The sequence below is a fragment of the Rattus norvegicus genome, chromosome 17 (assembly GCF_036323735.1).
Source record: "Rattus norvegicus strain BN/NHsdMcwi chromosome 17, GRCr8, whole genome shotgun sequence".
NCBI classification, from domain to species: domain Eukaryota; kingdom Metazoa; phylum Chordata; class Mammalia; order Rodentia; family Muridae; genus Rattus; species Rattus norvegicus.
The window spans coordinates 27,693,226-27,720,272 of record NC_086035.1 but is presented as its reverse complement, the minus strand read 5'-3'; the positions used below and the strand labels follow the sequence as shown (position 1 = coordinate 27,720,272).

Below are 27,047 nucleotides of genomic sequence, written 5' to 3'. Positions count from 1 at the left end.
AACCCAGACACTTTGCAGATGCCAAGAAGTACATGCTGACAGGAGCCTGATATAGCTGTCTCCTGAGAGGCTCTGCCAGAGCCTGACAAATACAGAGGCAGATGCTCATAGCCAACCATTGAACTGAGAATGGTGTGCCCCAATGGAGAATTTAGAGCAAAGGTTGACGGGGCTTGCAACCCCAAAGAACAACAATATCAACCAACCAGAACTCCCAGGAACTAAACCAAAGAGTACACTTGGACAAACCCATGGCTCCAGGGGCATAAATAGCAGAGGATGGCCTTGTTGGGCATCAATGGGAGGAGAGACCCTTGGTCCTGTGAAGGCTCAATGCCCCAGTATAGAGGAGCCAGGGAGGGAAGGCCAGAGGGAGTGGGTAGGTAGGTGGGGGAACACCCTTATAGAAGCAAGGGGAGGGGAGAAGGGATAGGGGCTTTCCATAGGGGAAACCTGGAAAGGGGATAACATTTGAAATGTAAAATAAAAAATAGTCAATTGAAGAAAAGAAACAACAACAACAACAACAAAAAGTCAGACCTTGCAAGCATCCATCCACAACATTCATTTAAAGACTGAACTACTGCCAGTCTTTGATCCCAGATCCAGTGTGTTGAACCAAGGACAACAGGAGACTGAAAGCAAAGGGAAAATGCTTTTAATGTCCACAACATGTCAAAGCACAGGCATGGGGAAGCAAAGTCAACAGACTTCCAGAATCAATCACACATCAACAAACGCATAACTATTCTCCAGATGCCACACATGCGTTGAGGCCAAGAAATAAAAGATATCTCTCATTGGTAGAATTCTCCAACATGGTCTTTCAGACCAACTGTATTGAAAGGGAACACTGAATGTAAAACCTGACGCACAGGGAAACGAGGGAAAGAGCAGGCAACATGCAGACAGGATAGTTAAGGGCTTCTGCAGGGAGACAAACGAGACATTGGTTGGGAGTGACATCAGTGCCAGGGAATGAGGTTGGCATGTGTGAGACCTGCTTTCAATCTCTAGCACCAAAGTAAACAAATAAAATAAAGACAAATAAACAAACTGGACCAAATTAAATAAAATAGAATAGTCAAATAAATAAATAAGGCTGGGGTTGGGAGAAACTAGTGAAGGGCTTTAAAGATCGGCGTTGGAAATCATTTAAAAATTTGTTATAGCTTCATTAAAATCGTTTTAAAAAATCATTTAAAAATGGCTTCAGGCACATTATAGAAAATAAATCTCTTTAAAAGAGAGAAATCGTAGGGTTAGGGAAACAAGACTAACAAGGATTTAATGCCATTGCTGAGCTAGGAAATTTGAACTGGAGCAATGGTTTTGGGGTTTGAAACAAAAGAAAGTCCAAAAGAAAAACCCAGAAGTATTTGAAGAAGGAGTAGATGTGAGGGTGAAGGGTATCAGGGCAGATCTGACTGGCACAAAGCTTCGAAAGTTGGCAAAAATTAATGGATGTGTGCTTTGTGGTGAACCCAACAAGTCCAGGAGCAGTTTGCTCTAGAATTCCAGACTCCATAACAAATTAGACAGAGGAGTGCGGCAGGCTGAGAAAAGAGGGTGAGCCCTTATCTATTAGCCTCCTGGGGCCGGTGATAATGTTTGCTTACTCAGTAACCTCTTGGGCCCTAACACAGGAACTAGCACCTGGTTTCCATCAAAGTAGACTTGTGGGACCAGAGAACAGGTTAGCTCAACCCAGCTATTTGTCTTCCCTGTACACCAGAAATGCCTTCATGATGAAAAACTTCTCACTACAGTGTCAACTTTGGAGTCCGTATTCCATAGACACTAAAGGGTCTCAGGAAGACTAATGTCTATCACGAGAAAGGAAACACATTTAGCAAAACTAAGATTATAGTAACTTCTTGAGCCATGAAGGGGAAGTGATAATTCAGGATAGATAGTGCAAGTGACGCCCATCCAGTTGAAGGGACACAGAGTCTGGTTGTAAGACAGAAGTAGCTAATTACCACCATAATCAAGACAAGTGGAGAATGTAACACAGGTGCCACCCTGCTGGCTCAGGGATGGGGCTGGCCATTCTGCATGCACAAGCCACTGTCCCCAGTATGGTTGGTAACAGTGTGCTAGCCAGGTGGAAGCATGTAAAAGCTAAGGCCATGTCACAGCGGCTCACGGACCCAGGAAACAGGTTTACTCACAGGGTAATTTACAAGTCTCCAACCCCATCGAAGCTTCGGAAGAGATGTGAGTATCAGTTAACCTCGGCTGCTGCATCATGCTCCATGATACAAAGAGCCCTTGCCCACAGACTCTGCGACTGTGAAGGACAGCGACTAGAACTGGTGTAAACCATACATCTGCCGGGCAACATTCCAGCCAAAAGTGGAAAGGTGTGGTGGTAGCCATTCATAGCTTCTGATCAATTCATTGTATCCTGTATCTCTTCTTGCCATTAAAAAAAATAGGAAATCTGCAAAAGAATTGATGACTAATTCTGGTAATAATTCAGTCAATAATGACAAGGAGGATGGTTCAGAAGACAAAGTTGGCTGCTGCTAAGTTGAGGAGTGAGTTCAACTTCTGGGCCCCACACGATGGAAAGAAAGAACTAACCCTTACACTACTCTGACATACACGTGCACGCACGTGAGCATGCGTGTGCACACACACATACACACATGTAAATAAAATTCAATTAAATGCTATTTCAGCCTCCAACATACTTTGCATACCCCTGCCCGTCCCACGTCCCTCCAGCCTCCTCGTCTTTGAGAGGAAAGCCTCTGTTTTGCCCTTGACGTCATTTCCTGTCTGGCTGGTATGAGTGGGGTCACCGTTCACATTTCTGGGAGAATGTAGAAGTCTCCGGGCAGGACCTCTACAAAGACTTCCTGTGTGGGGACGGGCTTCAAGGCTGCAGGCCTCTGTCCCCTGCTCACTGCTCTCGTCCTAGCCAACTGGTTAACATCTAAATCTTTAGTCACTAAAGCCATGAACTCAGAGAGGATGGGCAGAAAGACGGGCTATTGGGACTCTGATCTATCTTAAGATGTCAGGTTGCAAGAGAGAAATAATAACTAATGAGTCTCCTCAGTGACCCTTCCTTACCTTTGTGGCTAGGCTGGAAGAGTTAACCCTCTGGACATCTCAACTCAATTCCTTCTTCTCGATTTCACCTTGTTCTTCGTACTGCAGGCCGTGTTTCTCTCCTTGGCCATTATGATGGGTGAGGATAGAGGACCCTTGAGTCTCCTGCAAATGTCCATTGGCTGCAGGGCATGAGGAGGTTTCCCACCTCCCTGTTTCTCTAGTTAGCTCTGATGTTGTGTGCCGTGCATCTTCTCAGCCACATGTAAAGTTCAGATGACAGGGACCCTGGCTGACACACGTTGAAAAAGACTTCCCCGGAATCCTTGCACTTAGAACATGGTTCCAGTTGACTGCTTTCCTTTCAGAATGTAGCTTCAGGGACTTTTGCACGAAAGTTCGTGAACTGCTTGGCCGCAGCTTCGAGTATATAGTGTGCTAATTATGATTCATGCAGCATATTGTCACCAAATTCTAGCCCATAGTCACAGCACCAGATGCGGCCAGCTACTCCAAGAACTGTTAAGAAAACACCAGCTCCAGGGCTCCCTTTACTGGACCACTCCTAAGGTTTCCCAGGGAAAGTCTAAGTCCCTTTTAACACCACCACCCTTCAGCCCTTCATCAGGCCCATCCGGTTTCTAGAGTCAAAATAGTATCCTGGGATAACTGTCATTGGATTTCCCAAAAGAAACTGGGAATGCTGATGGCTTTCCGGAACAGAAAAATATTCTTTTCTTTATTAGAATCCTTTGTTTTCCCTTTGGACTAAAGCAGGCTCCCCTCCCCATTCCATCTACTGTTTGGTCTTTCCCAAAGCAAGATGGCCAGCACCTGCGGACTCCATCTGTCTCTATTGCTCAAGAACTTTATCGTGGTCAGTAGCTGCTCATCTCCAAGGTCAAATGGGATTGCTGAGAGCAACTGGAGAAATCGTCTGTCCCATCCATGCTGCTACTTACTCCATGTGCCCTGAGCTCCATTTTGTTCCTTTATGGGAGAAGATTTTTTTCAGGACCTCAGGGTCTCTGTGTACCCAATCAATTGATGTCGCAGTTCACATGAAATTCCGATGCCAAGGACAAACTCAGCCAAGGAGACCCTACCCTTGACAACCTTGGTTGCCCCAACCTGTGTCACCATTGAAATCTGATGTGAAGCAGAGCCTCTGTCAAGAGCATTTCTAAGTTATTCTTTACCCGATTCCAACACTGTCTGTAAATTCCATGTTTTTCTCATTTTTTATTACTTCTTGGAGAATTTCATACAATGTAATTTGATCATATTCCCCTCACCCCCAACTCCTTCCAGGCTCCCATTTCTCTACTCACTAAACTTTGTATTCATATATACACCAGATAGATAAGTAGATAGGTAGGTAGGTACATAAGCAGATAGATAGATAGATAGATAGATAGATAGATAGATAGATAGATAGATAGATAGATAGATGATAGATACATAGATACATACATACATAGATACACAGATAGATACATAGATACATAGGTAAGTAGATAGATACATAGATACACAGATGTGTGTGTGTGTGTGTGTAGGTAAGTAGGTAGATACATACATACATTTATACATACATACATACATATGTGCATAGGTAGGTAGGTAGCTAGATAGATAGATAGATAGATACATACATAGATAGATACATAGATAGATACATAGATAGATACATAGATACATAGGTAGGTAGGTAGATAGATAGATAGATAGATAGATAGATAGATAGATAGATAGATAGATAGATAGATAGATAGATAGATAGGGTACAATTTGTGTTGCCCATATACTTTTGTGTCTATGACCTCCCAGTAGAGCCTGGTTGACCAACCCACACCCTCAAAAACTACTGACACTCTCTTGGAATCTACAGAGCAGCCTGGTTGTCACAAGGAAGCTAGCACCTGCGAAGCACCTGCAGAAGGGCTGGCCTCCCTCATGTTTTCTGGTATATTCTACAGTTTACTAAAGGGACTGCTTTGCCCTTCCACAAAAATTTGGAGATCAAATGACAATATAAAGAGGAAGTAGTTTCTCCCCCATGACTTTTAGAAAGAACAGAATTTAATGTTGGCTAGCAGGGGTCTGTGGCCTGGAAACTTCTAAGCTCTCCTGGGAAAATCATCCCAAGAAAGCTACTAGAATGGCTCTCAGATGGGACAAATGGGAGAAACAGGACATTCTGTCCTTGCAGGAAGTGCAATCTTGTCAAAGTCCCCAAACATAGCAATTTGGGGATTTAGATGGGTAGGAGCTTTATTCTCAGAATTAAAATTATCTGAGATAATTGAGAATCAGATGCACTGATAAGAAATGATCGATAGAGGCTATTGTTACTAACCAATAATTACTTTATCAATGATTAACTACTAGCTAAGAACTTTTAAGTATATTTTACCTAATTTCCCCAAGGCCACAATTTTTCATAGCTATAGGATAATGTGATAACCCATACACAGTCTCTTTATCTTATTTATACTTCTTTAGTTTTTGATACTGCTTTCTGGGTGTGAATGTGATATGTAAGGGATGGCACTTCGATGTATTTTATGAACCAAGATACCCATCTCTACCTTATCAGTTAAAATACTGAACATCCCTTATCACACTATAGACGCTCTCTGTTCCCTTGCCAAGTACACCCCCTCCCTTCACCCCTCCCCAACACAAGCCAAGAGCAGCAGCCACCCTACTTCCCTCCTGAAATTATGCCACACTGTATAAATGAATGTGCAAATGTTATACGGATGTCGTATAAATGTCCCGCTACTTCTTGTGACTGGCTCTGCTGTCGTCGTTTGCACTGAGAATGTCTCTTTATAGAGTCATTCATCTTCCCACGAGACTCTGCGAGCATTGTTAGTGCACTCTTTTGGGTTTCCCACTAGTGTTTCAGTCTCTCTGCACCACCTCAGAGTGTTAAACTATCCACCTTCTGAAGGATAATTTTAGGACTGACTATTAAACAGCCCACCATGAGCACTGGAGTTGCTAATAGAGCCAATGGTTGGTGGCGCTCTGGGTTCCCCATGGTGGACTTGTTCTTCAGGTCCTGTACCCAGTTTTTATTAGGTTTTGGCTATTGAGTTCTTTGCACAGTCTGGATACCAGCTCATCTTTAAATATGTGGTGTGGAAATATTTCTGATAGTCCTACATCCCCCATACAGACTTTCAGGAGCCAAAGATTTTGCTTTCGTGATGGGCAGTGTGCCAATATTTCTCTGATGAGTTGTGCTTGTGGTAGCAATTCTAACAATTGCTCGTCTAGCCCTAGGCTCCAATGATTTCATTAAACTTTTTATAGAAGTTTAACATTTTGCAATAATTTTAGGCTATATTTCACTATTTTACTGATTTTATTTTACTGATTGATGTCCAGTTTCCCCAACACCATCTTTCTTGTACATCTTTCTTTCATTGAATTGCATGTCAGACACATGGCTGTGTCTCCTCCTCACGTAGGTCAATTCTTCTGTAGATATGCCCTTCCACCAATGCCTCCTGGGCTTGATCACTGTGCTATGTGCTATGACCGACTACCAGACAGCCCTCTTTAGTCTCATTTTTGAAGGTGTTTTACCTATGCTAGGGACTGCTTCTCTATCTACATTTTATAATAATTTATTTCTATTAAAACATTGCCCTTCTGATTTTGATCAAGATACTATAAACCTGTAGACCCAACTGAGTAGTGTGAGCGTGTCTGGTGGCTTTTGAGAGTTTTCTCTCTTTGTCTTTGGTATTCAAAGTTTTAAGCGAGGGTACTAGAGGGGGTGAATGGATAGAAATACATTGTGTACATGAATAAAAGCGGCATAATGAAGCCCATTAGAGTATATTATTAATATATGATTATAAATATTAAAATTCCAAACATAGCGTGGCATAAATTTCTTTTGGAGTTTACTGCTTGAGGCTTTCTCTTAATTTTGGATCCATAATTCAGTATATTTAGAGAGGTTTTTTAACCATTATATTCTCAAATTTTCCTTTTGATTCCCACTATTCCTCTTCTTGTACCCACTCTCTCTCTTCTCTCTCTCTCTCTCTCTCTCTCTCTCTCTCTCTCTCTCTCTCTCTCTCTCTCTCACACACACACACACACACACACACACACACACACACACACACACACACAAAACCCTTCCCCCTCCATTCTTGTCTTCTCTCTGTGAGCTATACTGGGTGATAGTCTGGCCTTATGGTAACTGCTTCTAACCCCTGTTGACAAAGAGCGCCCCCTGGTGGCCTGTCATTGTTAGGACTCCTCCCTGCTCCCTTGTGTAATAGATCTGATCAATGATCTAATGGCCAAAAAGCCATTGATCCATGAGTTACAATAATAGATTTAAAAGAAAATGGTGAATTTTTTTAGCAGAATAGGAGAGAAATAATGCCATGCTTATAGAATTGTGAATTTTTATAACTATGTCTGTACTGTTTGCTGTTTCCAAACAAGGAAATATGGCCACGGAGACCAGTTACAGTCTCTAAGAGGCATAACTTGGCTTTGAAGCTCATTTTTTACGACTCTGAAAATCCACATCTCCATTGACATTTTCTCAGCTCTTGAGAACAGGCCCATAAGGGCCTTAGAGATTCACTGGAGGTGGGCACGGTTACTGAAAGCCACAGCTAAGTGACTTCACAGTTCAAGGATCCTCTTCCTTCTCAGCTTTGGGCAGCAGTGAGGAGGATGATCAAGACGCGGGGGAGAGGGTTTGCCGTGAGCTGTCTCCTCCCTGGCTGCCCACTGCACAAACGGCTCTGGGGTTGCACTGCAGAAGAAGCTTCTCCTTCCTAGCCTTGCTGAATCTCAGAGAGAGAGGGGATGCTCCTGTCTTTGGTGTAAGCAGAAGAAAATGATGGAGCTTGGGATTAGAGCCTCTGGGGTGAAAGAAGCAGCATAGGTGGAGCCTGAGGGAAAGTAAGGGGAAACCTGGGGTCGTTTCTTATTGTTAAACACTAGGAAAAGCTTGATACGCTGAGACAAATTCTCTTCCATTCTCCTCTCCACTAAGCCCCAACTGAAACATTTATTAAAACTGAATTTAATTTTTAAGTTCTTTCATTTTGATGGAGAGAAAGGAAACCACATGCTGCTGTTGCACCTTACGCTGACGGCTCTAAGCAGCATTGTCAGCTCCGAGCGGGTGGAATGCAGGAAAATGGCGCCTCCGCCCCTCATCTCTGCTGCTCTGCTTCACGATAAAGAAGAATGCGGGTCTGAGCCATTGATGCAGCCCAAACCCAAAACCACTCTTGGTCAGTTCCTCTCTTGTGTCGTTGCATGGAACATTCTGTGGGCGTCAACTTTTAGGAGAAATGTGACATTTTAAAACTCAGTGCTTCCAAGCTTGGCTATAAATCTTTTATGGAAATTAAAGATGAAAAATACATTTCTTTTCCATTGGTCTCATTTGTCTAATAAATGCCTTAGGGACTCACAGCTCAATCAATGCTTCCAATCTCCTGAAATTAAATTATCCTCCTTCCATGAGCTGGATAAAAATGACTTAAGTAGGTGGAATAATTTGGCTCTCATCTTGGCGTTATTGAGCGAAGAGCAGCAGCAGCACCGTTTTCCCTGCCTCTGATGTTTATTTCAAGCACACTGTGGTGTTTGTGCACAGAGAGACAGAGTTTAGTTTGGTAAATATATGTTTGCCAAATAATTGTTTCAGTAAACAGGTTTCCCAGTTCAAGGATCCGTGACTTTTCAGCTTCCGGCAGCAGTAGCCAGTCTTTGCTCCATGGTTAACATACAAAAGTGAACAGAAAAAAACAAGAGCTCTAGCTATCCATTTTTCTTCATTGAATGGAAATATTTATTGCAGGATTATATAGAACTTAATTTCGGCTGTGTTACTATACATTAGCAAGTTTGCTTAAACACTGCAAACATAAGTCACAAGTAACTGCGCTATGACAAATTAATATTTATTCCCATTTACCCATAGAAGAAGGCCAGAGACCCACATCAAATAAAATGCCTCCCTCCCAAAAATCAGATATCCATAGTATATTTACAGTATTTTTACATGAGATAAGGTGAACACACAAATTAGAATTACAAAAAAATAGCAAAATTTCTATATCCCTTGATAAGAACAGTTTATCTTAAACTGGGCATGGTGGTTCACAAACGTGATCCCAGCATTTGGGAAGTAGAGACTGGTGTGTGAACAGTGCAAGGTAAACCTCGGCTACATAGAAAGTCCAAGGCTAACCTAGGGCAACATGAGATTCTAAGTCAAAAACAGTCAGAGTGGCTTATCTGTGTATATTTTACTTATATGATTGTAATGATGCTGCTTCCCTAGCAACTGATATGTTATGGATTTCATCTGCCTATGTGGTTATGCATAGAGATGATAAAGGAGGCCAAAGTTCACACAGTTCATAAATGAAGAGGTCTACACATCAAAACGTAAGGTTGGCACTGCACGAAAAGCTCTGGTTGAGCTGAACAACTCGGTGTTAAACAAAAAAAGAGCTGCAGAGGTGACATGGATGCTAAAGCAGGATTCTCCAGCGATGGAAATGGTGAGCACTGGCACTGCAGAGAGAAGGCCTCATGGTCCCAGAATGCTAGACATTCCTCCTACCATTTCCTTTCATTTGCTTCAGAGGGGTCTTGCCCTGCTTTGGGGTACACGGTTCTAAAGGCCTTTTCAGTTCTCACTCAGCAGGAGGAGGATGAAGCTTAAGGTTCTGCATCCTCATAAACTAATCAGACTGGTCCAGAGATCTCACTCAAAGAACCATTGTCCTGGTCGGGGTGGGATGGGTGGACATTTGCCTTTGTGCATGGGTACACTTTCTGTGAAATCCCTTCAGAGCCCCTGCTAGGCTTGTATGTGGTGTAACAAACTATGAGAAGTTGAACTGTGAATCTATTCTCTTGGAGTTTCTTTGTAGAGACACTCTGTCCATAGTTCTAACATAGGAACTGGTCCCAGAGATGCCCCCACCCACTCACTGTTGACCTTTTGACATTGACTAGAAAGTTAAGAGTGAGGATTGTCTCACAGATTTTCCACCTCACCACACTTCAGTCCCATGTGTACACAGGAGCAAGATGAGGTTTCAAATGGGAGCTGTGTGAGTATTTCCAGAGAGCAGATGCTTCATATTGTAAGTGGGGGTGGGAGGGTAGCTCTCATAGGCACCTAGTCAAAATGGAAGTTTATTAGAAATATACTTGATGATTCAATGGACACGATTGGACAATGGAGTTTGTTGTGTTTTGTTTGGTTTTAATAAACCTTGGCAAAAACGTCACTCTTCCTGCAACTTGAAATTTTAGAATCTGTCAGTAAAACGAGTGAAAAATTACCGTCTCAATTTGAATACAGACAAAACACCGATTGCAGTCACCATTAAAATTCACTTTTCAGAAAGCTAAGGGGAAATGGAGCTTAGAATTAATACAATATAAACAGAGGCTACAATCAGGAGAAAATATTTAGGAGAGAAGTAAATTACAACAAAACAAAACAATCTTTTGCAAAGTTCTTTTAAACCAAAAGTAGTAAGAGGAGCTAAGCAAAGTGAGACATTTGGAAGATAGTAAAGAACAGGCTTTGGGGATTCCGAGATGCTTCAGTTAATGAAGGATGCATCCCATAAACAAAATGGGGGGGTGCGGGGTGACGGTTGAGGATCTGGCATGGTGACAGCAGCAGCGATAACCCAGATAACACCTGAGAAGCCACTTAATGAGGGTCTTGGTGACAGAACAGCTGCTCAGTGTTACCTGCTCAAAAACATTTCAGACATTAACGAGCATAAGAGAAAGTTTACAAATCCTTACTGTCCTTACAGAAAAAAAATCAACAAATACAGACTCGAGTTTCACAAGAGTCCAAAAGCTGAATAACTACTTGGGAAACTAAAACATCCCTTTTGTAAGCCAATAACGATAACTGTTTATTATTATTAATCAATTCAATCAATAATGCTATCAGAAGGACTGACTCGTCTTCCCAATCCTTACATGGGCATATGCTACAAGACTGAGAACTGAAAGTAGGAAGCCAAGAGACTCACATGAGACAAATATAAGCAAAACCAGATAGGCGACTGAATAAAATATGATTGTTATGTATTTTGCAGTATTAACGGGACTTGTATTCCTTTCAGTTTAAATATTTATTGTATCTGCAGTTTTGTATCTTATTTTACCCAGGAAAGCTCATAAGTTGTAATATTCTAGGCTCTGCAGAACATGGGCCCATCCTCAAGTGATCGTGGAACAAATTGAAATAAGACTTCTGCAAACAAAATGAACTCAGGAGGGTCTTTATTCACGATGGCACCTTGGTGTCTGACACACACACACACAGGGGTTCAATAAAAACTCCTTACAGAATGAATAGCCAGCAAAGCCCATATTCAAATAGTATCAAGCAATTATCTGAGACAAGCTACAGGCGTCACGAGAGAGACCAGGGGTGGATCGGGGAGAGTGGTGTTCTTACGCTTCCCATTTTCTCTCCCCTAATTAACTCAAAGGCATTGATCCTGGGAGCAATCTGGTGATTCTGAAGTCTCAAGCTGAAAGTGACAGTCCTTCCATGAGTTTCCTACCCAGAGAAGGGGAAAGACCCCGGTGGCACAGAGCACAACTTTTATTAAACATTGAGCAGATACCTCAGAGAAAGAGAAAGCGCTGTGCATGCGCTCGGGGGAGAGTCTGTGGAAACTGAAGCAGAGAAGAGAAGAAGAAGAACAAAGGTAAGGGCCATAGCTCACATGTCCTGCTGTGAAGGGGAAGAGAATACCAACCCCATGCAGTGGACAGGGTGACCTGGATGGACCCCTACTTTGGAGCAATCAACTCTAAGCTGTGAGTACCAGACCAAAGAGTATAGTAGCATCTTGGGTAGAGCAAAACACTCAAAGGGAAGACATGTGCATGAGGAGATGGTGAATCTCAGATAAAATATGCAGGGCACCTTGTCCTTGTAGCACAGAGGATGACTTTGAAAGAGAGACTCTAGGCAGAGAGAGACCGTACTGGAAGCTAATTTGCTAGCTCAGGTGCAAGATAGCACAGGCCAGGACTGAGAAGGAGGGGCCGAGAACACAAAAGATGAGCCAAAGAGCCAGGGAAAGGGGTGTGTGTGTGTGTGTGTGTGTGTGTGTGTGTGTGTGTGTGTGTGTGCATCCTGTGTGTGCATCTGTGTGTTCTCGCTATGCTGAATTCTGAGCCTGAAGTACACGCTTTCTCAAAGACTACTGGAGTTCACATTCAGACAACACTGGGGAAACGAAAGGGGTCATGTTCACAATGCGCATCGACCCTAAGGCTTTTAGGAGGGGAAGATGTTCACCTCTGGGTACAAGGCTTCCTTTAGGGTTCTCCACGAGCTTTGTCTTATTGGGCCCATTCCCTTTCTACACAGCGCACTGACAACATGAATAGGCAGAGATAAGAGTCAACACTTTTAAGTGCAACATAGATTCTGAGGTTGACCGTCAACATGGAGAGGTCCACCGGAGCTACAGTGGAAGGCATCTAAACCAAACCGCTCCCCTTCTAATGCTCTCTTCCAACACTGCCACTCCATGCAGTACTTCTCGTGACAGAGAGCTGGGATTCCCTCCATTTACCAATAAAGCAAGGCTCCAGTGAACACCAGACTGCCTCACCTGGAGGCTGTCCACAAGTTGAAGCCTTCAACCTCAAGGAAACTCTCCTCCTCCCAGTGGCTCCCACAAAGTCCTCATTGTGGGCTGTCCTTCTAATCCACTGGCTCTAAATCAGAGATTCACAATCCCCTCCTTGGGTTCTCCTAATGTGCTGCTCAAAGTACCCAGGGAGACATACTTACCCATCTGTTCTGAAAGATGCTAGAAAGTCTACAGATGAGCAATCAGACATGGGAGATGCATAGGCAGTTGTATGGATCTGGTTCCTTGTGTAGGCCACCCTCTAGAAACTTCCACAAGATCAGCTATCCAGAGGATACCACCATCAAACTTGGCTTTGGCCTTTGATGTTATCATTGGCCATTGGTGATCCACCTTCCTTGGGCTCCTGGAGTCAAAAAGTTGGGGCTAAAGGTGCCCATAATTCTCCTGTGTTGATCTCGATGGTGAAATTAAGCTAAACATTCATCAACCATCCTAAAACTACACAGAGGCTTCCAGCCTTCAGTTACCCACTCTCATAGAAGACATACACATCACCCTTGAAATTCTTAGAGTTTCAGGAGCCGTGCAAAGAGACAGGGACAAGGACCAGCTCTCTGTTTTACAACATCATGGGCAGAAAGAGGAATGACCCCTTTTAAAGGGAATTTTTTTAAGAGGCCACAATTTCTCCCACAGCAGCTGAAGTCCAGGTTCATTCTCCTTGTTCTCCCAGGCTGGCAAGTAATTTGAGGCCTGAGACTTTGAAAGAATCACTCCCAAACTGCCTGTGACATTTTGAAATCTGTCCCCAGTCTGAACAAAGCGGTCTTCAGCTCCTCCGTGTGAAGGCAAGTCCTCAAAGGTTTTAGGAAACTGCTTGTTGCAGTTTTTCATTCCTTGTTGCAACTGATTTTCTAGGCAAAACTTACTCAATGCAAATGGGCTTCCACTGTCTCTGGAGAGGGCAAGTCCGGGAGATATAATGCAGAGTCATCAAAAGGGTGACAGATTCGTGTCTGAACTTCCATAAAGGATTAGCTTCTGCCTTTCCTTCCAAAAGACTGTCACTGCCACCGCCGATGTTAAACTACTCATGTGCAAGTAATTCCTCAGGGATGTGACCTCTACTTCCTCCAAGTGTCCAGGGCACCATCCCTGGAAAAGGCTCAAACACTGGCTACACACAAGACGAAGGCACTTTCATTCTAAGGACAAAACGTTCCCCCTCTCAGTTCTTACATTTTAGCTTACATGTTAGTTTATTTCAATATTTTCTGATGTAGTGGTTTTAGGTTCTTACATCTGTTAAAGGCAGCTCTTGGCAGCTGGGAAACATCGGCATCCCACAAAACCAAAGCAAACTGCCCACTGCATTCTCCTCGTTTCACGAAAAATGTTAAAGATGAAACAAAAAGGAGGATATTGACACAGGAAGTTGACTTTTGAAGCTCCCAGGGATGTTATTTAAGGTTTGAGGAAGTAACATTTAAAATGAAAGTGGCGATATCTACTTGGCACCAAGTAGAGTTCTATTTTCAGATTTTCTTTTCCAATCATTCAAGTGTTAACTGGATTGCCGTGCACAACACAGACACTGAGTACCCTGTGGTGGGGCCTCTGTATTGTGGGCTGGACTACATTTGATATCATCTAGATGTAGCCTGGGGCCTTGACTGGGAGGCTATTTCTAGAAATGTTTGACTGAATGGGAAAGACCCAACCTGAGAGGGCAGCACTGTCTGGTGGGCAGGTGTCCTAGACTGAACAGAAAGGAAAAAGTAAGCTAAGAGCTAGCTTCCATCTCTCTCTGCCTCCCGCTTGAAAACAAAATATGAGCAACCACCCCACGTGCCTGCTGTCTAGCTTTCCCCACTGTGATTCACTAGATCTCTTCAAACCACGAAGTAATAATTAACCTTTCCTTTCTTTAATGGTTTTGTCAGGGATTCAGTCACAGCAAAGAGAAAAAGGAACTAATACGTATGTTCTTTTCACTGTATGTCACAGAACATGTGATCCTGGTGGGCATAGATAGAGACAGACAGACAGACAGGCAGACAGGCAGACAGCGGATGAGAAATAGATAGATGATAGGTAGATAGATAGATAGATAGATGATAGATAGATAGATAGATAGATAGATAGATAGATAGATAGATAGATAGAAAGAATATAGAATATAGAATATAGAATATAGAATATGTAGATAATATATGCATTATGTATGCATTTCTGGTATCACTTTAGGCTCTGTGCTCCCATGAATGGCCCCCTAGTGTCAACACTCCAATCGATAGCTTTTGGGGAGGATTAGCAGTGGGTCTGAAAAACTCTGCCTTTCGACATAAAGATGTGTAGGAAACACAATCATCAGACCTGAGCAGGTAAGAAAAATAAAAGCAGTGCAAGACGCCAGGGTGAGTTTGCCAGCTGTGCCAAGTGCCCTGCAAACACATCCTGCTTCCCCTGGGATTTTTAAACTCTCTTCTCTGCCAACATAATTGCGGTCACAGTAGTTTGGATATTCCTTTCCGACGCCATTTTGTTTTCAAACCCAAATTTGACCTCATTTTTTTTTTTCAACCATTTTAGGTGTGTAATTTAGTAACCATGATAAAGGGCCTTCATAGATATTTCTTCTTGCCCCAAATAGAAGCTCTGTGACCGTTAAACAATCCCCTGTCCCCCATCTTTTAAGCCTCTTAGAGCCATGGCTTTAGTTTCTGTCTCCATAAATTTGCCTACTTATACCGGCTAGTTCTAAGCCATTTTGACAAAGCTACAATCGTTTTGGAAATAGGAAACTGAGTCGAAAAGATGACCCAACACATTGGCCCTCACCAGATTGGCTTGTAGTGAATTTTCTTGATTGATGACTGACAGAGGAAGGCCCAGCTCACAGTGGGCAGTGCCACCCCTTGGCTGGTGGTTCTCAGTACTATAATAAAGTAGGCTGAGCAAGCCATGGGCAGCAAGCCAGTAAGCATTGCTCCTGTATGGCCTCTGCTTCAGTTCCTGCCTTCAGGCTCCTGCCCTGATTTCCCTGAATACCAGACTTTATACTGTAAGATTAAATAAACCCCTTTCCTCTTCATCTTGCTCTTGGTCATGGGGTTTTATGACAGCGATAGAGACCCTAAGACAGTACTTCACCTCAGTGGAACTGTCTGCCATTTGTCCTTTGGTAATCAGATTATATCACTTAACATAATGGTTTTAAGATTCAATAATGCCTCATACTCCCATTCTTTCGAAGCTGAATGATATTCAATTGTGTGGCTATTCATATATACATATACACAGAGCGATATGCATGTAAGTTGACTTATCCATTCACGCGCTGATGGACATTTGGCTGCTGTGAATAACGCTGTGAACACTCGTGCACAGGTATCTGTTTCAGTCCCTTCTTTCAGTCCATTTTGATAGATTCCTCAAAGCAAAATTTCCAGAACCCTTGGAATTTTCCGCTTAGCTTTTAAAGGAGCTGTCAAAACCCTTTCGGGGAGGGGGATGGGGCCTGAATCGCTTCGCATTTCCCCAACACGCACAGAGGCTCAGCTGTCTCTGCGGTACCAGCCCTTGCATGTTCTGTTGTTGCTATTTTGATTACCATCCTAATGAGTGAGATTGGTCTTCTTGTGTACCTACATGCGTCTAGTGAGTGATGATGTGGTGCCTCTTACCACACACTGTGGACCCTCAGAGAAAATGTACATCGAGTCCTAGGCCCACTGTGGAGCTGAGGCCCCTTCTTATCCTGATCCTTAGGTGTGTGGTTTGTGAATAATTTCTGCATTCTGTGACACACGTCTGCTGATAGTAAATTCAATAAGCATTGTGTTGTTGTGGTGGTGGTTGTTACTTTTATAAAGTCCAGTTTGTATACTTTTCTACTGTTGCCTGCTGTGGTTTGAAATCAACTTGAGTGTCTCTAGAGATCTGTGTGTTGAGAGCACAGTGTTCAGGATGGCAGTATTGGTAGGAAACAGAATATTTCTTTTTTAAGAGCTTCCTCTGTGTGTGTGTGTGTGTGTGTGTGTGTGTGTGTGTGTGTGTGTGTGTGTGTGTGTGTATGTGTGTGTAGTAAGTAATGATATTCACCCCCGTTACCCTCTAGTATCTCCCCTTCTTTCTCTCTGAACCCTCTGTTCTTCCTACCTAATCTTCTAGTGGCTACCCCATTTAGGACAATGATACCCACTTCTCTAGCAAGCATCAACTGTTAAGAAAAGAAGAAAACCTTTGGATATCATCCCTAGGCTTGCATCGTCCTAGTTCTGCCCTTAGGAGACCTTGATTAAAGCCTTCATTCTCTACACTTCCCTTTCCTAGCTTATAGCAGAGGTATCCCACAATTCCCACTTCAAATCCACGCAAAAGCAGGCATTCCTGGTTTATTACTGTTGTTCAATTAACCACCTCTAAGGACCAAGAACTCCAGTTCCGACACCATCGAGAATGAGCTCTTTGCGTCCACTGAGAAGCCACACACATGATGTCTGGCTGTCTGACTAAATGGCTATTTTGATGATGCCACAAGAGGGAAAACTATAGGGACAGAAGGGGAAATAAAAACGTTGCTACATGAGTTTTTACATCGCAGCGTGGAAGCTTTCCTTCCTGGAAAAACATAGCAAGAATCTTCACTAAAACCACAAACATGGATCTAACTTAGGATGGTACAGAAAACTTGTAGATTTTATTACCTCAGTAAGTGGGGGAGGGGGTATTATCTTTATCTAACTTAAGAGCTTCATATTCGTTTATCAAGAAACCCAAATCTTCTGACCCTTGTCCAGCCCTGACACTACGGTAGCATTCCGTTGGCATTTTTCTTCACTGTTATTCACTTATGCCTCAGCCCCTAATTTACTGTGTAAGCATTTTTCTCTAATGATGGTATTTTATTTCAATCTCAGCCACGGGAAATGAAACCAAGACAGTAGTGTCAGTTCTCTCATGCCTGTGGCTAACGGCCATCTTATAGACACAACTTAAGCAGGGAAAGGTTTGCTTGGCTTTCAGTCCAAGAAGGAACAGAGCCATCAGACTAGGGATGGTAGGGTGACAAGAAGGAGTGCGGAGCAGCTAATGGTTGTGACTGTGGACTGACAACAGCTGACCGAAGGTAGGATGGGCTAGGGCTGTAACACCTCAAGACCCGCCCCCAATGAACCACTTCCTCCAGTAAAGTTCCACCTTCTAAAGTTCCCATGGCCTCCCAAAGTAAAGCTACCGGGTGGTTTCTCAAACACATGAGCCTTATGGTGCCTTTTCACATTTAAATCACAACAAGACTACCAGGGTTTTAGTTTCAAACAGCCAGGTACACTTGATGACTCAAATCGGGAAGCTATATAACTCTCGTTGCAGCACAGGTCTGGGCCTTACCTAGGTCATAAAAAAGAGAGTGGTGGGACCCTTAGCCACACTGGTCTCACTCCATCACCTTTGCAACCCCTTCCTTACAAGCATTCCTCTTCTTGAGGCTTTTTGAGGAAAAGCAATCATTGAGCAATAATTCTTGAACCCTTTGTTCAAGAATAGCAGATGGGTCTCATGCCCCCCAGTGGCTCTTACCAAACACCCAGAGGTTTCAGAGAGACCAAGCAGCCCACGCTGCCAAGTAAGTGTTTCTAGTAATCAAAATTGTGTGTACTGTGTGCAGCTGGGGGGACATTGCCCCACCCCCACCCCCGCACAACTTCCCAGTTAATCAACTTCAGATGCAGTGTGATCCAAGCAAACGCAGCCTCTTACGTCCAGAATGCTTTATGCATTATAAGCACTCTGTGTTTTGTTAACGGTTGGCATTGTCCAGTGAGTGAGCTTGAATCTCAAGGACACCTCCTAGCAGATTTTTCTGTGCTCACATCGTTCATGGCAGTCTATTCAGGGACGGCGATCACTGTGCAGGAACAAGGGGGTAATAACGCTTGTTGATGGGATTTCCATGGTGGTCTAAATGCCTAGTTTTCATTTCTTTCATTTGAATTTAACATAAGAGGAAAATAGGCAATGATCATAGACAAGAGTTTACAAAGGCAGGAATACAAACGACCAGCCCCGCACTGTGAAGAGATGTTCTCTTGTATTATTACGCTGAAAGAACTGTGAATAGACAGAAGGAAACACTAATGTTTGTCTGCTAATATGGCCAAAAACAATCAATTATAATACGCAATTGCTGAAAGGATTGCTAAATTGCCCAGTGTCTCTGAGTAAAAATATGATCGTATGTATATGAAGCCTTCAAGTGTCTGGCAATTCTTTTCACCATGAACTTCCCTTTGAGGAATTTACCCTGAAGAAATAGTCGTGGCTAAATTCAAACATAATAAAGAAATTCTCCTCAGCATTAACTCCTATTATTTTGCTATTGACAACTAGCTGAGTGTCCAAAGTATAAACAAAGGCAGTCTAGACAGCAGAAGAACATACAGTCATTGAGATTATATAATGGAAGGAGGCAAATGCCCAGTGTAGGTTGTGTAGGTCAGATGTGTGTGCACACATTCAAATGAGAGCTCATTAAGCCCAGTGGAGATGGTTGGAGGTTGAGGTTCTTGGTGTTTCCTTTCCGTCTTTCTTTAGCCTCACTGCCTGGAGTTCTTCAGTTAAAATGCATGAGAAACAAAAAGAAAAAAACTCACCTACTTTTAGTAAAAGATGCTTCCGCACTTTTGATAATGTTGGGGGTGTCACAGACTCATTGGTAAGAAGTTCCCCATCTTGCCTTTCTAATGATGACCAATGGAATCTGGAAGTCCAGCAGACTTGACCAAAAAGACAAGCCTGTTAGTCCATATGACCTTGGAATTTCATCCATTCAATAGAAACTGTCTTATTGGCTACTTATTATTATAAGTATATTTATATATTTATTGTGCACTAGACAGCCAGCTTACAACAATGAGGAGAAACAGAAAACTGCAGAAAGTATGAACAAGGATGGCTAGGTTTTTGTCAGCTTGTCATGAACTAGGGGCATCTGGGAAGAGGGAACCTAGGTTGAGAAAATGTCCCCGTCAGTGCAGCATATCTTGATGAATAATTGATGTGGGAAGGTCTAGTCCACTGTGGGCAGTGTTATATTGAAGCTGGTGGCCATGGGAAACAAGAAAATCAGCTGACCGTGAGTGTGGAGAGCCAGCCAGTTCAGTAGCGCTCCTCCCTGGCTTCTCTTCAATTCCTGCCTCTAAGTTCCCTATTTGGGTTCCTGCCCTGACTTCTCTCAGCAATGGGATTCCTTCTCGTTCACCATGTCTTGAGCCCAATTAGAGAGTTGTTGGTGGCTGACAAGGTGTTTGTGCCACTGCTGCAGGTTCATAGACATCGTATCTGGGTAGACCAGTTGTTGCTTCTCTTTAGAGTACCTTCCTGTACCACGAAAGACCGTCCTCAGAAAGGAGACTTTTAGGTTAGTTCCAGCTCTATATCCTATATCTGAAATGTATGGTGTTTTCAGCAATAGGCACTTACCTTCCACCTTTATTGGGCAACACCAATAGCTTATAATGTTTGGGGAGACTCTTGGACAAAAGTTGGACCCTGACCAACAACTCAAAAAAAGGGCTTTTCAGCCCAGTCACCAGAGCCAGCCCTGCCTGCAGTTTCCTGTACTCAGTGCTTCTGCCCACCAAAGCAACTGATTCTAAGGCCTGGCTCCAGCAATGGCCTTTGCTAATCTGCACAAAGTACTTATCAGTGACATCCTGGACCCCGGCTGCTGGAAGCTCCTGAAAGATGGAGGGCTGCAGGTGGTGGAGAAGCAGAACTTGAGCAAGGAGGAGCTGATAGTGGAAATCCAGGACTGTGAAACCCTACTAAGGTCACTGCTGATGTTACCAACACAGCAGAGAAGCTCCAGCTAGTGGGTAGGGCTGGTACAGGCATGGACAATGTGAATCTGGAGGCTGCCATGACGAAGAGCATCCTGGTCATGAACACTCCCAATGGAAAGAGCCTCAGTGCCTCAGAGCTCACCTGCGGGATGATAGTGTGCCTGACCAGGCAGATTCCCCCAGGAAAATGGTTTCAATGAAAAATGGTAACTAGGACCAGGAGGAGTTCATGGGGACAGAACTGAATGGGAAGACACTGGGAATTCTTGGCCTAGGCAGAATTGGAAGAGAGGTGACCACCCAAATGCAGGCCTTCAGAATGAAAGCTGTAGGCTTTGACCCCATCAGTTCCCCTGAAATTGCTGCTTCCTTTGGTGTTCAACAGCTGCTGCTTGAGGAGCTCTGGCCTCTCTGTGATTTCATCACTGTCCATACCCCACTCCTGCTCTCTACCACAGGTTTGCTCAATGACAGCACCTTTGCCTGGTGCAAGAAAGGCATGAGAGTGGTGAACCGTGCTCGAGGAGGCATTGTGGATGAAGGTGCCATGCTCTGTGCCCCGCAGTCTGGTCAATGTGCTGGTGCTGCACTGAATGTGTTTTCAGAAGAGCCACCGTGGGTCCAGGCCTTGGTGAACCACAAGAACATCGTCAGCTGTCCCCACCTGGGCACCAGCATCAAGGAGGCCTCTGTAGGGAGGAAATCGCAGTCCAGTTTATGAACATGGTGAAGGGGAAATCTCTAACAGGGGTTGTAAATGCCCAGGCCCTTACCAGTGCCTTCTCTCCACACACCAAGCCTTGGATTGGTTTGGCAGAAGCATTGGGCACACTGATGCATGTCTGGGCTGGCTCCCCTAAAGGGACCATCCAGATGGTTATACAAGGAACATCTATGAAGAATTCTGGGACCTGCCTGAGCGCTGCAGTCATTGTCAGCCTTCTGAGAGTAGCATCAAAGCAGGAAGATATGAACTTGGTGAATGCTAAGCTACTGGTGAAAGAGGCTGACTTCAGTGTCACCACCCCCCACAGTCTTGTGGCCCCAGGGGAGCAGGACAGTGGGAAAACCCTCCTGACTGTGGCCCTGGCAGGTGTCCCCTACCAAGCTGTGGGCTTGGTCCAGGGCACCACACCAATGGTGCAGGTGTTCAGCAGAGCTGTCTTCAGGTCAGAGGTGCCTCTATGCAGGGCTCAGCCCCTGCTCATGTTCGGGGCTTGGCCCTCCAACCCTGTGCCCACTATGATCGGCCTCCTTGCACAGATGGGTGTACAGCTGCTGTCCTACCAGGCCTCCAAGCTTCCAGCTTCCCAGCTTGGACACATGGAAGCAGCATGAATCTGAGGCTTTCCAGTTCTGCTTCTAACCCAGGGGCTCAGTGCTCCCAGCCTCTCAGGCTCTTGCAAAGAAACCCGCTCACTGTGACCTGTAGGATCACAGAACCAGGGCATCTGCCTGAACTAATTTCTAGTAAAGAATCTAACTCCAAAAGGGAGTTGGGGGGGGGGTGGTTCATGCCTACTGATGGGGTAAGAAGTTATTTAGTTCCAACTACCATCTGCCAGTCCAACATCATATGCAGTGCAGAGAGTTGGCTTAAATGTGGCAAGGACACATTCTATAGCAACATCTGGACATTCTGAAATCACCCACAATTGGAGGCATATATAGAAGCCAACATCCTATGCTCTACCTGCAGTACTTGCCACATAAGAGCCTGTCCACTACCTGTCATGGAATAGCCACCTCCCTATTCTTTACATGCTTTTGGTTTCCCCTGGGGAATCCCTCCTTGAACTTACTGAATTCTTTCAATCTTGAAAGCATCCTCAAATTTATGAGGCGGAGCTTTAGCTCCAAGTTGCTAATTTATCCCCATGCTTTGGAGTACAATGGGTATCAGTCTTTCCAAATGAGACCTCCACGCCCTGAATCTCTGAGTAATTTCTTCTGCTTTAATCAGATGCTGCAGTGTACTGCCCTTTAAATCATTGGGAAATTGATCTAGCTGATCTATAGTGCCTTCCTCTTCCCTTGAATAGCAAACACATTCCTCAAACAAAATTCATTTCTGTTTAGAGTTTGCTATAGAATTTATAGATCCATTTAGAAACAAAATACTTTACATATTATGTTCCTGGAATAATTAGGCATTAATAATGATAACAAATGCAGCAACAATAACAAAATGAGGGGAGAGTGGCATTTCATAGAAGCCTGCTATGGTTAATACATTAGAGAAAATGGTTAATGGAAAAAACTTAATGAGCTACTGGTCTGGGGAAATTTTATAGTTTATTGTATGTATGCGGTAACCAATGAAATATTCCAGAAAGTTCAATCAAAGAACCCTACTTTTCAGTCTTCAAATCTCTTTTCCAGCTGGGAATGGCAGTTCATGCCTAAAATCCGAGCATTTGAGAAGTTGAGGTAAGAGAATTGCTATGAGTTCAGGGCCAGCCTGGGATCCCTGTGAAAGTGTACCTAAAATAAATAAGCGAAAAAGCATAGCCAGGGAGATGGCTCAGCACCTAAGGGTGATGAGAACGAGACCCAACAACCTGAGGACTAAGCCTGACAATCTGATCTCTAGAATCCCTATGGTGGGAGTAGAGAAGTGATTACCATTGATTGTCTTCTGACCTTCACAAGGGTGGAAGTGTGGGTGGCATGCATATGCTCGCATGCATGCATTCACGCACGCACACACGCACACACCACACACACACACACACACACACACACACACACTCAACCAATTCATGTAAATAAAAAACTCATCTCTTTTTCCCCTATTAAGCAAGTTTTTACCCAACAAATAAGTGCATTGTTACTTCCACTAAGAAGTATCTTCTTGACTTTCACATAAGAGCAGTTTACACTTTTCATTAAATCTAGAAGTCTAAAAAGCCTGTTTCCTCTCACCATGGTGTGACAGAAACCAAGGGACAGGACACAATGGAAAGGAGAAAGAAACCAGGGTCAAAGTGCGAGAAACAGTATGCTTTCTCTCGTCATGGATGCTTAGCAGTGGGACAAGCTCAGAGAACTATGTCATGGGGAACATTGGGCCACTGTGTGACCATCACAGAGAACAAAATGTTCTAATTACACAGGTCTGGATGGCACTGAGGGTTCGGCCCACTGAGCAAAATTTCTTCTGCATGTACACGATCTACCATTTCCAAAACTCCTTCCAAAATGCCTGGGCATCGCCTTCCAGACTCCCACTGTGCAAAGAATCTCCAATCTTTAAAGCCTCTCAGAAACAGAAGGAAATTCAAATCTGCACCTGAGTCGAGGTCTATACTGCAACTTTGAAAACAAACTTCTCATCTGACCATGACTGTCATTGTGTTAGGATAAATGCACTTCTGTGTCTGGTCTTCCGTCCCATCTCTGTTTGTTTCTCCATATTTAATACAGGCCTGCTTTAAATGCTGTGAATCTCATCACTGTTGAGATCGCTGTGAATCTCATCTCAAAATTGGCTTTTCAATGGTATACTTTAATTTTATTTTTCAAGCTCATAACCATGGTGCATTGGCCCCCAATCACATGGTAAGACATGGCCTCTGATTTCTCTACCTTTGCTGTTCTTAATCTCTTCAAATTTGCTTTCTAGGTCAGTTACTTCTTGTAGCCTCTTACTGACATCATTGGCAGTGGATTCTGTCAGGGACACAGTAAACAAGGCAACTTGAGACTAAATTAGCACAGAGAAAATGACGTAAGCACGCAATGTGATAAACACAAGATATACGAGGCTGCCCCTGCTGGCCGCCTTTGTAAGTATGGTCAGTCATTGACAATGGTTGTGTGGTTCTGGACTGGAATAAGTATCCTATGGCAGTTAGAGGATGGTGGGCACCGTGGAAGACAAAGAAGAATGATGCAACGTTGCCATTGAAGTCAACATTAATGTTCAGGCCAGCATGGAAGAGGGGGATAAAACGGATCCAAACCACCGTCCATACCCTAAGGAGTGCAATGTCCGCACTGAAACTGAATCACCTTCCCAAGGGGCTGGCTTTCCGTGACATTCACTTCCTATCTCCCAGTAAAATGCTGCAAAGGTGAACCTCTTTCCTTTGAACACACACACACACACACACACACACACACACACACACACACACACACACACCATGGAGACAGGGAAGACACGAATTTCTAGGTCTGTAAGTTGATCTGAAGGGGGGCTTTCACACTGCACACCCAATGAATCAGAACATGTTTTATCATTGTCTGGTTAGGGGGACAATTACTGTTTTGGGAAAGGCTCTCACTGTGTAACTCAGGCCAGCCTCAAAGTGCTAATCCTCCTATCTCAGCCTCTTAAGTGCTCACGCTCTGTTCTTAGATATCTTCGGTGCATCCCACCCATAGACAGGATGCTTCAGCCCACTCAGCAGCCGCCCTTTCCCAGCTCACCTTGCTTTCCTTCCTCCTTCCCCTCCTTGCTGTTTTCTCTCCATCTTTAGTCAGTCTTATTTTCACCCTGCAGGAAAAGGAGGGCACCACTCACAGTATGGCCACTAGGAAAGGAGCACAGTGGGAGACAGAGGAAGAGGACTGTCAAAAAGCAGAAGAGAAATGCAGCCAAGAGCAGAGACATTGCCGTTTTAGCCACAACTTGCTAAAGGAGAGGTGGGGGAGATGATACCAGAGTCTGGCAGAATGTTCGGTTACCATTTACATATACATAACCATATTTTAAATAGCTATCGTCAGATGAATTGAATCTTATTCTATAGTAAGGAACAGGACATTCTCAAAGAATGTTTTGTTGTCTTTATAAAGTTTCTAGTCAAAAACTTATTTCCGTCACTGTTCTATTGCTGCGACAGGACACCATGAGCAAGGCAATTCTTATAAAAGAAAGCCTTTAATCGGGGGGCTGGCTTACAGTTTCAGAGGCTTAGGCCATTATCGTCATGGCAGGAAGCACAGTGGCAAGCAGGCAGACATGGTGCTGGAGAGGTATTGAGAGATACATTCTGACCACAGGCCATAGGTAGGGGGGGAGAGAGAGAGAGAGAGAGAGAGAGAGAGAGAGAGAGAGAGAGAGAGAGAGAGAGAGAGAGAGAGAGAGAGAGGGAGAGAGAGGAAGAAGAAGGAGGAGGAGGGAGGGAGAGAGAAAAGGACAGACAGACAGACAGACAGACAGACAGAGACAGAAACAGAAACAGAAACAGAAACAGAGAGACACAGAGAACTGACATGGGCCTTTGAAACTTCAAAACCCACCCCCAGTGGCACACTTCCTCCAAGAAAGCCCCACCTCCAAACTTTCTGATCTTTTCAAACAGTTCCATTTGTTGGTGACAAATATATTAGCCTGTGGGGCCAAGCTTATTCAAACCACTGCACCTGTGCTAGCTTTCTGTCACTGTGACAGCGTACCTAAGACAAATAAACGAAGGGAGGAAAAGTAGGTATTGCCTCCACGGCATCAAGGTTTCAGAGCATGGACAGGTGTCCCCATTGTTTTGTGGGTTGGAGTGGATCATGTCACGGTGGGGTCGCACATGAGGAAACCTGATTGCCTCATGGCAGCTTGGAATCAAAGCAAAAAGATGGATAGGAAAAGTTAGAATCCCAGTATCTTCTTTAAGAGTCTGATCCTGATGATCTAACTTAAAGGTCCCACCATGTCTCAGTAGTGCCCCAGGCAGGTGGCCAAGGGCCTAGCAGCGCATGGGACTCAGGGAGACGGCTAATATCCAAGCCATAACAGAACTCAAGATGACATTATTATGGACTGATTTCTAAAACAGGTGAGCCAAAACCCCTAATCAGAGTCAAGTCCTGGCTCTTGGTAGGAAAGACGAGTTCGCATAACTCCTTTTTCCTATAAGGTTGCATTACATGTTACAGAAAAATGCCATCTGTCACACAAGGAGATAATATTTTTATTGAGATGTCTTCTAAAAATATATTGTACATTCTCAACGGGATATAATTCCTCTCTTCCTGCCATGGGAACAGTGCTTCCTGTTGCTCTGAAGTACTACCAACCTTAGCCGTGGGTCTGATGAACTGAATACAGCGGAGTTAGGGTACAGTGCGCTTACAGTGCTGAGACAGAACAGCAAGAGTCCATGGAGGAAGGCATCTTGGTGTGAGGAGCGGCACCAGTGACCTCGCCTGTGACCAGTAGTCAAACTAGCCTTAAAGGAAGCCACAGACCAATGAAACGTCTCAGTGGGTAAAAGCACTCACTCACAAGCCTGGCGACCTGAGTGCCAATTCCCAGAACCCACGGGGAAAGGAGAGTTATCTTCTGACTTCCACATGCTCATACACACGCATCCACCCAGAGAGAGGACACACGTATACACTAAACATAAATAAGATAAAAATGTTAAAAGGGAAATCCTTCCTCCTGTGGCTGTTGGCTCAGAAATGGAAGATAGTATACGTCTCGGAGGGATTGCCTTGCCCAGCTCCAGAGCTGCTCTGTGAGGCTCCC

General features: G+C 44.0%; 2 protein-coding genes and 1 pseudogene across 2 annotated transcripts in view; all 3 read left to right on the top strand.

The window, feature by feature from the left end:
* Window positions 1–27,047, top strand: part of Tpi1l2 (triosephosphate isomerase 1 like 2) — a 923,619-nt gene that overhangs the window by 510,726 nt on the left and 385,846 nt on the right. The gene's annotated exons all lie outside the window — the stretch shown is intronic.
* The window catches only part of Ly86 (lymphocyte antigen 86), an 84,024-nt gene continuing 71,913 nt past the window's right edge, over window positions 14,937–27,047 (top strand). Inside the window, exon 1 of the mRNA XM_006253800.5 lies at window positions 14,937–15,109. The gene's annotated coding sequence lies outside the window, so the exon portion shown is untranslated. The remainder of the gene's footprint in view (window positions 15,110–27,047) is intronic.
* LOC134482848 (D-3-phosphoglycerate dehydrogenase-like) lies at window positions 15,120–24,011 on the top strand (annotated as a pseudogene).